The following is a 13,691-nucleotide window of genomic DNA, read 5'->3' as shown; positions in this document are numbered from 1 at the left end:
ATTTTGCTCAAGACAAAACTAATACCCAGTGCAGCCTAGCTTTTCTGCTGATTAAAGGTAGATATTTTCTAAACTGTCCAATGTATCTAAGTCTCTCTACTTATTTATGACTGTGTCAAAGAGACACTCATGAGTAGATTTTTATTAACTCTACAGATGAAGGGAGAGTCCAGAATGTTAATATTTTCCTTTATTTTCAACATCATCTCCACTTAACATTTGCTTTTTATTATGTTTCTAAGTTTGGAACCCAGTACCTTGCATATCTACACACACACGCTATCAATGAACTGTGCCACCGGTTTCAAACTCTAACTTTATATTGAAAATTTCACCATTCACCCATTCACATCTTTTTTTTTTTGTACCTGGGATTGAACTCTGGGCACTGGATCTCTGAGTCACATCACCAGCCCTATCTTGTGTTTTATTTAGAGACAGGGTCGCACTGAGTTGCTTAGTGCCTCACTGTTTCTGGGGCTGACTGTAAACTTATGAACCTCCTGCCTCAGCATCCCAAGCTGCTGAGATTAAAGGCATGTCCCACCATGCCCATCTCACCCTTCACATCTAATATTATTTTTCATATGGTTGTATTTAGGTAGGCCTTTCTATTGCTCTTAAAAATACCCCAAATTAACATATATATATATATATATATATATATATATATATATATATATATATATATATATATTTAGATTTGATTCTGTTATAATTGATAGGACTGTATTATTGCAATATTGTTTTACAATATACATTAGTGTCAAATAACAATAACTACTTTATTTGGTCTTTTAAATGAGAGGTTTCGAGGTATTTTACTTCTCAGATAAATTTTAGAAAAAAAATTGCCTTGGACTCTTCTTTTATTAAAGAAAGTCATGCTAAAATTTTGATGGGGGAATATAATACTTTAAACTACCATAAATTGATTGTCTTTGCAGTGATGAGTTTTATTTATCCACTTGGTGTGTTTGATGAAGTATTTTATGTCCTCCGTAAATTTTTATTTTGTGATAAGTTCTACATATTTTTCATAAAAATCTCTACATATGTGATATGTTACACAGATATCACTTCTATATAATACTTCTGTGATATTTTATTAGTTAAAACTGAATGTAGTGAAACAAAAAATGTGTCTATTCCCTAGAAACCAATTTTTCAAACTTTAGTAGTCATGTAATTTTTAATGTAACTCCTCTCTTTTCCCAGCCCCCAGATTTTAGCTGTATGGACCAACATAGCTCTAGCTTTATTCTATCATGTAATTATATGCTATCATGGTTCACATGTACATTAATTTCTATAGGTCTATCTTACTTTCTGAGGAGTATTATATATATATATATATATATATATATATATATATATATATATAATATTATGTATATATTTATAGTAAACATTTTTCAAAATAGATGACAATAATTTATACTCCTTTCAATTTATTAGAATTTGTTTCATGTCCTCATCAACACTGTAATATTTTTTTATCTGATGTTATTTTATTTTTCTCTAAGTTGCTAACATGTTGTAATTTTTTTATTGTTGAACACTTCTATATTTGAGTTATTCAAATCTCTTGTCTGCTTTTCACTTGGTGTCTCTATCATTTCCTTTTTTATTAAAAGAGTTTAGTTATATGTGAGGACATTAATTCTCCTACTCTATCTCTTTTCTTCATACTTTTTAATGGTATCATTCAAATTTTAATTTTAATGTTGCCCAATTATGAATTTTTAACATATTTTGTGTAATTTTTTGAAAAAAAGCCCTGTTTTGTTGTTCTTGATATTGAAACCAAGGGTGCCATTTCACTGCTCTTCCAAGCCATTTATTGAATCTTAATGTAGAGACAGGTTGTCAGTAAGTGGCCTCGGCTGACCCTGAAATTTCAGTTTATTTGCTTTAACCTCCCAAATAGATGGTATTAGAGGCATGTTTTATGACATTCATACTATAAGTCTCCTTATTACTTTTTAGTGCTGGGGATTTGGGCCATATTCCCAGCTCTATTTTGTGTATTATTTAGAGACAGGATCTTACTGAGTTGCTCAGCCCATTGTTTTTGCTGAAGCTGGCCTTGAACTTGTGATCCTCCTTCCTCAGCCTCCTTAGCTGCTAGGATTACAGGAATGTGTTCTGGCATAAACTCCCCTTTATTTTTGTAGTTGTAGTTGAACATTTATTTATTTATTTTTATGTGGTGCTTAGGATCAAACCCAGTGCCTTTCACATGCTAGACAGGTGTTATAACACTGAGCTACAAAACCAACTCCCATAAATTTATTTCTACAGTAAGTTTTGACATATATCAGATTGAAACTAGAGGTGGTTTAACCTTAAGCCACAGGCATATCTTCAGGCCATCTAATATTATATTTTGAGACAGAGTCTTGTTCCATGTTCTCAGGGTCTTGATAAGTTTCTGAGGCTACCTTTGAACTTTGCTTTCCAGGTCATTGTGATTACAAATGTGTGCCACCATTCCCAGCTACATTTTATCTTTATTTTGAAGTATACATTACTGCTGAAAATAATTTACATCTGGTATTAAGAAAGCATATAATACTATTCCCCCTCAAAAAATCCCCTTGTCCCAGGAGTTGTCTTTGGAAAGAATGTCATTTTTCTATGTCCTCACCATAGTGCAAGCTATATATTTTATCGTTGTCTCAAGGACAAGTCTTTTTTTTTCTTTTAATAAATCTTGTATCTTATTTACACAGGTCTATTTATCTATATTATTATGAGGTATATACTAATATTTATAACATCATGACATACAGTAATGTGTGATAAAATTATCTGTTGGTCAGTGAGGAACTTTATGTAACTATAACATGTAGCCTAAGCATTTGGTAATACAAAAATCATGGTGTTGGTATTCACTATGGCATTTAAAAAATGGAAAAAAAAACACTTTAGAGTGTATTTATTGCACTGTATATTCGTTATAAAAAGAGGCACATTTTGTATATATGCACCAATATATGACACTCTGTGGACATGTACATTTTGTATATCTTGAAAATTTTTATTGTACTTAATGTTCTTTTCATCACTCTCCCTTTCATGTAATTATATTTTCCAACTTACTGAAATTAATGAATTTTAGACCCTTTAATTTAACTAGTGATGTCTTTAGATATCTTTTTAACCTCATTTATATTACAGCTTTAGAGGTATCCCACTTTTTATAGCTTTATTGTTATGTAATTGACTTCTAATACCCTGCACATTTAATCTTCAGCCCTGACCCCACTCTGCACTATTGATGTCTAAGTGGAGGGGATCACAAAGTGATACATGCACAAGACAGAAAAGGGAAAGGGCAGGACATAAGAAAAGGTGGATGCTGAGTATGTAGGACTGTCTATTCATGACAAAGTATTGGTGGGATAGATGGGGTAGGGAGGAAATAAGCATGGAAGAAAAGAGGAGAAAAAAAGACCAGCTAATAGGTTCAAAAGCAACAAGTCTAAACTGTTAGCATGAGGATAGAGGGGCAGTGTCTTTATAAGCAGAAATATGGTTTAGATAGAAAGAAGAAGATAGCACAGTCCCCGAGAGAGAGAGCCAGTTGAATATGATCCTCAGCTCCACATGAAAAATATATAAATAGGGTTGTATATGTGTTTATGTCTTCCCAGAAAGGAGCAAAATTGATAGTTCATAGGGTATGCCTTAGCAGGTAGTAAAATAAACATTTCCAAGTAGCTTTACACTTTTGCATGGCCACAAGAAATCTTTGAAAATTCCAATCACTTAATGTCCTTGCACTTTTTAGTCTGTTATTCATTTCTTCATTTATTTCATTATGCTCTGAAAATATTATTTATTCACTTTTGCATAGTTGTCATTGTTTTTACATTCCTGGTGAGTATATAATGATAACAAATCTCCTGAATCTTAGCTTTTCTAATAATGGTTTACATATTTACATGTTTACTTATCATTTGAATGTTTTCATCTTTGCCAAGTCTGCTTCTTATTAAGTCCTAAACTTGGTTTATGAAGACCTGGTATAAAAACACATCAATTCAAACAGCTCAAGAATCTATCACCTGGGTATAATCCAATCACCCACTAAAGTGGAACTCTGGGACAACTAAAAGCTGTGTTGAAACCTCTGTTTGTTCCCATACACACCTTAAAATAGGACTTCTATCTCCCTTGTATACACTGAAGAACAGGATACTAACTTTCTAAAGCAGCAGTTAACAAACCTAGAGGAGTTTTCCATAGACTAACCACTACTGCTTTTAAATTCTTTACATTCTTGACACAGATTGTCACTTATTACCTCATCTTTTTCTATACTCTTTTTTTTTCTGTGGTATCACTGGTTGAATCCTGGAATGTTTTTCCACTGGGACATTATCAGCACTTTATAAAATATTGTACTTAGAGACAGGGTCTGGCATAATTTCTTAGAGCCTCACTAAATTGCTGAGGCTGGCTTTAAACTTGTGATTCCCCACCTTCAACCTCCAAAGCCACTGAGATTAAAAACATGCACCATTGTAGCCAGGTTTTATACTCTCTTTAAAATATTCAGAAATGTAAAAACTGAAATTTCATTTGCATCACTTTTTCCTAGTACAGTAATATATTACCATCTAAAATATTTTTAAACCAATTTAATGAATGACTACAATTTTCTTTTCCATAGTTTATTTTGTCACCTCTTTGGGCCTAGGTAAAGGGTTTTCTTCCATGTTTTCAGAATATAAATGTCACCTGTTGTCAAATGGGTCTACTCTAAGTGTTTTGAATATTATAATTCTAAACCTCTTATCCAACCTTCACATTTACAAGATTATTAGAGGTAGTTAAAGGTCAATATTCATAACCAACTACCTCCTTCTAGGAAAAGCATAATACCCATGTCCAACTTGGAATGAAATCCGTATGCTTCAGTGGTAAAGTGGTGTGAAAACCACTACCCTATGTTGTTGGGACCATTTAAAGCATCATGGATGGCTCTGAATCTTTAACTATCCAGTTAAATAAAATTCCTGCTACTTGCTTTAAAATTAAAACACTATGTATAAGAAAGGTTAATGATGGACTGGGCTGTAGCTCAGCAGAAGAGTGCTTGCCTAGCATGCATGAGGCAGTGGGTTTGAATCTCAGCTCCACGTAAAAAATATACAAATAGGGGCTGGGGTTGTAGTTCAGCAATAGAGTGCTCACTTATCATGTGTTAGATGCTGGGTTTGATCTTCAGCACCACATAAAAATCAACAAATAAAATAAAAACATTGTGCCCAACCATAAGTAAAAAATGTTTTTTAAAAATATACAAATCAAATAAAGGCATCCTGTCTATCTACAACTACAAAAATTTAAACACCAACAAAAAAAGTGAATGAGAATTAATACCTCTGGAGTCACTGAGGTTGATCTTTAATTCTAGTGGCTAATTAGATAAATCAAAAGGGCATTTCAATTTTTCAATCTTTTCCAACTATATGGAATGGAACATTTAGATGTAGTGACATGAAATGACAAAAATGCATTTCAGGGAGATGATATCACAGAAATTTTCAGGGCAGAACCTTGGAAATGTGGGAAAAATATAAGCACATACATATACATTTATATAGAGAAAAAGATTAATGATCAGTGCATAAATGTGGGTGTGAATTCAGTATGCCACATGCATTTTAGATAGAAGGTAATGATTGCATTCAAAACATGAAGTAGTAATTAATGTGATCCAGAAATCTGTAATTGTGGGAAACATTATTAGCAATTTAGTAAAAAGAAAATAAAGCTAAATCCTTCTGGCTATGCCTCTGTCCTCTGTTCTTCATCCAAATTTGATTCTCTTAAATGAATGTAGGTGGGTATGATGTTTTTTGAATTTTTGTTTTGTTTTTATATCAGGATTTTATCAGCTATGTCCTGTAATGCCCTGTCCTTAATTCACTTTTATAACTCTTTTATGACCTGTTCTGGTCTCCAGAGGCAGAGACTCATCTCATTTATTCTGGGACATGAACTGACTTTTGTCAATCTTTGCAAACAATGTTTGAAAGAACAAGCCTATTGGAGGGTCTTTCATATCATGCAATATGTTTCCCATATCCTGTAGTATTGGATAGTAGCTCCCTGTTGTGTTAGCACTATCTTTAATATGATAGGGACTTCTCTGCTTTATGTTGAAGGCCTCAATAACACAGAAAAGAAAGATTTGTGGTCACAAGATAAGGAATGCTAGAAGTCATCAGATTTGAGAAAATGCAAAAAATATTTTTCTCTTAGAGCCTTTAGAGGTAGTATGGCCCTAACATCACTTTGATATCAGTGCACTCACAGTCATTCACACTGAAAATCTTATATTTAAGTCATTCATAACTGGAAGAGAAAAAAATTCTGGTTATTTTATTCAAATGAGTGCCTAATTCTTTTATTATTTTGCAGTAGTAGAAAATCAGGCATTATTGCAAATTACATCTTCTATGTGATCAAATTTCCATTATGATAATGTGATCAGCATTAAGTAGTAGTTATGAAATCGTTGACCAAAGCTACTGGAAAACATGATTGTAGCTTCACTGACTTTTCTGAGAGTCAGCACAGCTTGATCAGACAGCCTTTAATTTCAGATTGATAAGTAAATGTATTTGTTATTCTTTTCTTTAATACCAGCTTCCTTGTGATGTGAACTACATGGTGTTCCATCAAGAACCTATTCCCTTCTGCTATTATCTATAATGTCCTCTTTGCCTTCAATTATTTCTGGTAACTTCTGTCTTAACATTTATTTTCTTGTGAACCTAATCCCCATTAGAAGACACATTATTTTTTGTAACTAAGAAGACTGATTTCACAGAAGATTTTCTAGTGTTATACATTTCTTGATCACTCTTATTTTACATTTTGGAGGTTGGATAATAGATTTTCAGGTTTCTTTCCTACTCAGTTTAAACCTGAGTATTTTTTGAATCTATTTTTTATTTGTTCTAATCAGTTAAACATGACAGCAGAATGCTCTTCAAATTATATACAAATAGAGCACAAATTTTTGCTTCTGGTTGTGCATGAATTACACACAAAGTAGGGTAACACCATTTATTAAATCATACACGTACCTAAGGTAATGATTTCTGTCTCATTCCACCATCTTTCCTACACTAATTTCCCCCTTTCTTTCTACAAATCCAAAGTTTCTCCACGTATCTCATGCCTCCTCCATTATGGATTAGCATCCACTTATCAGAAAAAACATTTGACCTTTGGTTTTGGAGAATTGGCTTACTTGGGTTAGCATGATATTCTTTAACTCCATCCATTTACATACAATTACCATAATTTTATTCTTTTTAATTATGAGTAATTTTCCATTGTGTATATATGCCACAGTTTCTTTATCCATTCTCTATAGAAAAGCATTTAGGCTGGTTTTTATTTGGCAGTTGAAAACCTGGGCATTTTGTTGGCTGGTTATTCTATCATCTCTTGCATTAAGTGAATATGGTTTGGTCAAGGGTTCTATTCTCTAGTTTTCTAGCTTATAGATATTGGTGTCTTCTAAGTTTCCCATCAAACCTTTGACTTTTTTATTTTATTTATTTATTTATCTATTTATCTATTTATTTTTATTTATTTATTTTTTTGTGGTCAAAAGCTAAGGAATGCCATTTTATTTAGAGACTGGGCCTTAGTGAGTTGCTTTGCATCTTGCTTTTGCTGAGGCTGGCTTGGAACACATTATCCTCTTTCCTCAACCTCTTGAGCTGTTGGGACTACAGATATGTGCCTCCTTTCCCAGCTAGATCTTGCATCTTTTAAATTGATATTATGAAAAACTTGTATATGCAACTATATTGCACTTACAGAAGATATATTTCATGAGAGTAGATATCTATTAATGTGATAACAAAATTTTTGTGTAATGTTTCTCTATGATTTTTTTGTTTTATTTACTAAAATAAATATGTGATATATCAGCATGTTAGTTTCATCTCCTTGAAAGTGTTTCATATTTAATTTTTTAACCTATGTTGTAATTAAAAAAAGCTCCATATTTCTCTAATATTGTATGATTCCAATGTAGTTAATTTAAGATAGACTTTTCAATGTTTGCACTCAAATTTGTGATGAGAAGATTAATTTTTTTTTCTTTTTCAATGGATCTTGAAAGCAAAAATATACAACTGCATATATAGAAATATATGTACCTTGAACCACAAAAATAAAGATAGAAAGATCTCACACAATGTGGGAAGGATACTAAGGATTCTTCATTGTCTTCTTTGAAACATCTATTGAGACTTATGATGAAAAACATGTAAAAGAATAGAAACTCTATTCAGATTCAAGTGTTTAACAAGTTTATTAATCACCAATACACATATATTTGGCTTGGTTCAGAAAATACCGGTTTAATTTTATGAATGGTTTCAGGGTACAATCAAAGCTTCAAGACTATAAATTCTGTATATCAACAAACTTAATTCAAGTACTAATTAATTTATTTTATTTTATTTACTTTGGAAACTAATTTAGTAAATTAGTGGTTCTCTCCTTTACATTAGATAGTTGCTCTTATTTGTTTTTAATGATTGTATTTCTTTGTTTTCATTATAAAACAATTTTTATTTTATTCTTCTTATTCTTGTTCTTTTTTGTGTGGGGATCAAACCTAGAAGTGCTCTATTACTGAGGTATATCATCTCTGGCTAAGTTGCCCAATTGATCTTGTTATTTATTTATTTATATATTGGACCAGGGGTTAAACTCTAGGGCACTCAACCACCAAGTCCTATCCCAAGCCTCTTCCCCCTTTTTATTTATTTATTTTTTAATCCTGAGATGTATAACCATTAACCACATCCCCAGATATTATATTTTTATTTTGATATAGTGTCTCACTAGGTTGTTTATAGTGTTGCTAAGTTGCTGAGGCTGGCTTTGAAAATGCCACAATGCCCAGTTTACTTTTTAGTTTTGAGACAAAGTCAAACTAAGTTGCTTAGGGACTTGCTTAATTTTGAGGTTGCTTTTAAACCTGAGAACTTCCTGCCTTCAACTTCTAAGCTGCTGGAATTACAGACATGCACCATCAGGAGTCTTGTATTTATGTTTGGATGGCCTCACAATTCCATCTTACTAAAATTATAGATATACACCACCATGCCTGGATTAATTTCTTTTTAAATTCATTTAGTACTTATGTGTTACCTTCTTATTTATTTATTCCATTGTGTTACATCATTCTCTTTTTAGAATTAATTGGTGGTTCTTGTGGGGCAGCTCAAGGTATACTTTATGCCATTTTTTGACCACTGAATGTAACTATTTGGATCTGATTAAAAACATCTGAAGGGCTGTGCTTTTAGCTCAGGGGTAGAGTGGTTACAACGCATGTGTGAGGCACTGGGTTCAATTATCAGCACCACGTATAAATAAATAAATAAACAATAAAGATTCATACAAAACTCTGTGTGTGTGTGTGTGTGTGTGTGTGTGTGTGTGTGTATAATCTGAAGCCAGATACAAAACTGAAATTTATTTATTACTTTATTACTAAATTAATATTCACTTGTAGTTATTGACCCTGTGTTATTATAATTAGTCTTCATGGCTCTGGATAATGAACAAAAAGAAATGTATAACTTCTGGCCTCAGAGGAGTACTATTCTTTGGTTATTTATTATGTTTGTGATTTTTGACTTAAGTTATCACCTTCAAATAGGAACCAAAAGTGAGGCTAAAGAAGGCATAGGTTAGGGGCTGGGGCTGGGGTTTAGCATTAGAATCCTTGTCTTGCATATGTGAGGCCCTCGGTTTGATCCTCAGCACAGCATAAATAAAATAAAGGTATTGTGTCCATCTATAACTAAAATATATGTGTGTGTATGTATGTATATGTATGTATATAAATATATTAAATATATAATATATATATATATATATATATATATATATATATATATATATATATAACTGTAGGAAGAACTGAGTGCTGATTTTGTAATTTAAAGGACAATTAGATAATTCATCAGTTCAACTTCACAAAATTGCAGGAATTAAATTGTGTGTGGGGGGGCATTGGTCACTGAACCCCTTGATATTTTACCAATGAGTCAATACCTGAGCCCTTTTTATTTTGAGTCAGGGTCTCACTAAGTTGCTGAAATTGGACTCAGACTCACAATCCTCCTACCTCAACCTTCCACGTTGCTGGGATTACAGATGTGTAATAAATTGTCTAAATTGGGTCTTTGTGTATTACTCATATTACCAATATGAGGGATCTTTATGCTCAAGATTTTATTTCTCAGCTTTCATTTTATCTTCAGTGAATACCATGTAACCCCCTTCCTTTACATCCATCTGAGTGTCCCTTTGAATAGTTTCTTCTGTTTGAAAACATGGATATAAGATGAAGGTGAATTTTTTTTTGTTATTTTAACACAATACTGTGCCTTGCTGTGCTAAACTCAGAACCAGGGCTGGTGCACTAGCACAATTAAAGAGATTCTCATACTCAGGACATATGTACAGCATAGGTAAGGGAGATTTGCAACACTGAACTAGAGTAAAACAGGAATGAGGAGGCTGAGATGGCCAGAGAACTGAGGACTCTGAGACTGAGCACACTAATCAGCAGGCCGATTAAGTTTAAACTCAAAATAAGGGCTGGGGATGTGGCTCAAGTGGTAATGCGCTTGCCTGGCATGCACAGGGCACTGGGTTCAATCCTCAGCACCACATAAAAATAAAATAAAGATGTTGTGTCCACCAAAAACTGAAAAATAAATATTAAAAAATTCTCTCTCTCCCTCCCTCTCTCTCTCTCTCCCCCCCTTCTCTCTCTCTTTCTCTAAAAAAATTTAAATACAATAAATATGCAATAGAACAAAGCACATGTGTGAAGGAGAAGATTATGGTTAATAATGGGGAATTTTTACTCACTAATATAACAGCAACAACAATCATAACAGAGTTAATTAGGATGTGCTAAAAGTTCACTTTAACAATAAGAAATACATACAATGAAAAAAAAAATGTGTCATTGGATATTCTTTCAAAAGAAATTAATAGCCAGCCATGGTTGCCCATTTATTTAATCTCAGAACTTGAAAGGCTGCAGCAGATTTATAAATCTGAGGCCTGCCTAATCAAATTAGCTAGAACCTGGGTCACAATAGCAAATGAAAAGGATTGGGAATGTAGTTCAGTGGTAAAACTCCTCTGGGTTCAATCCATGTTACAAAACAAACAAACAAACAACCACAACAAAAACAACAAAGAGAGACACAGAAAGAAACACACACATACACCCACAAAGAGAGAGAAGCAATCAAGGTTAGAAATGTACATTTGTATTTGGGATGTGACCAAACAGTAAAACATTTGCTATGCTTATGTTTGATCTCAAGCACTGAACACACACACGCACACACACACACACACACACACACTCAAAAAATAATGAATATTTAATTATGTAAGTATAGTAAATTCTTGACAACTTTACAATTGTATTGTATACAGACATATTTTTCTCATATATTTATCACAAATTATAAACAAGCAATAAGGAAATAAAAAATAATCATCATATACATATAGCCACAGCATATTCAAGTAAATGTAAGTGGAAGCCATAATAAAAAGAAAATCAGTTACATTTTTATTTCCCTATTTTACTGGCTGGGACTTTGGCTACTTTATGCATTCCATAAAAAAATTTATCTGTTTATTCTGGTAAAGCACAGATGAAATTAAAATTATATTTATAACCATTTAAGGGTGTAATTATTTATCACTTAGTATATTCACATGTGTATCATCACAAACACTTAGTTCCAGGTATTGTTTGAGATGGAAAGCAACTAGTGCCCACTAGCAATTACTCCTTTGTTTCTCTTTCACACAGCTCTTTGATAATGAGAAATATGGGGTTTTTTTTGCTTCATAAATTTACCTGTTCAGGAAGTTACATATACTTTTGATTATAAAATACAAGGCATTTTTCTCTGCTTTCTTTTAATTGGCTTAAGGTTTACGGTTTCCACATACATATTTATTGTAATATTTTAGTACTCATATGAAACATTATTGCTGAATATGACTTGGATTACAGTTCAGAAGTAGAGTGCCCACCTATCACATGTAGCCTGGAGTTCAATTCCTAGCAATACAGATATAATATTGCTTAATAATGTACTATTTTGGAAAAATACAGAGTTTTTAAAATCCATTTACTTTGTATTATCTTTACATGTTAGCTAGTGTATTATTTTCAAACTGAACACATTTTCAGTTATTTTAGAGGTAATTGCTGGTTAATTTAGTAATTTTTATGTTACTAAGAAACCACCAAGGTGCTTTGCACAGTGATTAGTTAATTTTACTTTCCCAAAAAAGAGGTATAAAATTTTCAATTTTCTGCACACTTGACATTTGTTCTTTTCTTTTTTCATCCATTTTAAGATTTTTTTTTTTTGCAAAACTTTATATAATATAAAACAGTTGCACTTGGATAGACAAAGAAACAAAAGAATACTGCCTGACCAGATCACATAGTGGTTTATTCATGGGCAGAGCAAAACCAAATAGAAATGTAGGGGTCAATTAATATATGTCAAGTGGTATGAAGTCAATTTAGGGCTTATCATTGATTTTACAGCTTAAATAATTTGGGGGTGTCTGGGATGTATAGAATTTGTCTATATTTTAGTTCCTTTTTTTGGTGTAACTATGCAGGGTCCATTGTGGCACTGGATTATGAGAGCCTAAAAAGAGAATTGTTTGAGCTCTAGGCTCAATCATCAACTCAAGAAAGAGGATTGACTGTCCTCTAGTTAAGGTTAAAAATTTGATCAAGATAGTTCTTTGAAAACAAGAAAAAAAACTAATAATTTTGTCTTTACTTTCATGGTAAGGTTATTTTATATATATATATGTTTTTTCAAGCCCAAGTTATTAATTTTCACACCTACTTTTGAATCATAACTAAGAATTTACTGCTAAATCTTATTCAAAAATATGTAATTATTTTCTTAATTTTTCTAGTGTTAGCTCTCATATTCTGGTGTAAGATTCATTTCATAATAACTATTTTAAATAATCTCATGTAAAATCCAGTAATGCTTTTGACACATGAATATCCAATAAATACCAACCTTATTTGTGGAAGAGACTCCTCATTTTCCATGTAATTCCTCTGACAAACTTGTTAAAATTCAATTAAACAAAAGTGTGGCATTTACTTCTAGACTTCAATTTTCTTCCATTGTTTTTTAGTTGTTGTTTTTTTTTTTTTTTTTTTTTTTTTTTTTTTTTTTTTTTTTTTTTTTTTTTTTGTACCAGAATTGAACAATTGAACACAGGGGAACTTAAAAATGGAGTCACATCCCTAGCCCTATTTATTTATTTATTTTTTACTTAGAGACAGGGTCTCACTGAATTGCTTAGGGCCTTGCTCTCCTTCCATCTAAGCATCCTTAGTGGCTGTAATTACAGGTATGCACCACTGTGCTGTCCCTATAAGTAGATCTCATTCTTTTATATGCTAACTGAATATACAAATATTTATCATGCTTCTGGTGATAGAATACGTTAATGTCATTAAGATACACATATGTCAAAATAGAAAATTTTTACATAATCTTATGAGACACTTTGTAAAAATTTTCTATTTTGTCAGAATCTAGAAATTG

This window comes from Marmota flaviventris, chromosome 16 (genome assembly GCF_047511675.1).
Source record: "Marmota flaviventris isolate mMarFla1 chromosome 16, mMarFla1.hap1, whole genome shotgun sequence".
In the NCBI taxonomy this organism is placed as follows: Eukaryota; Metazoa; Chordata; class Mammalia; order Rodentia; family Sciuridae; genus Marmota; species Marmota flaviventris.
The sequence above is the reverse complement of the archived record's forward strand: the minus strand, read 5'-3'. Positions refer to the sequence as shown.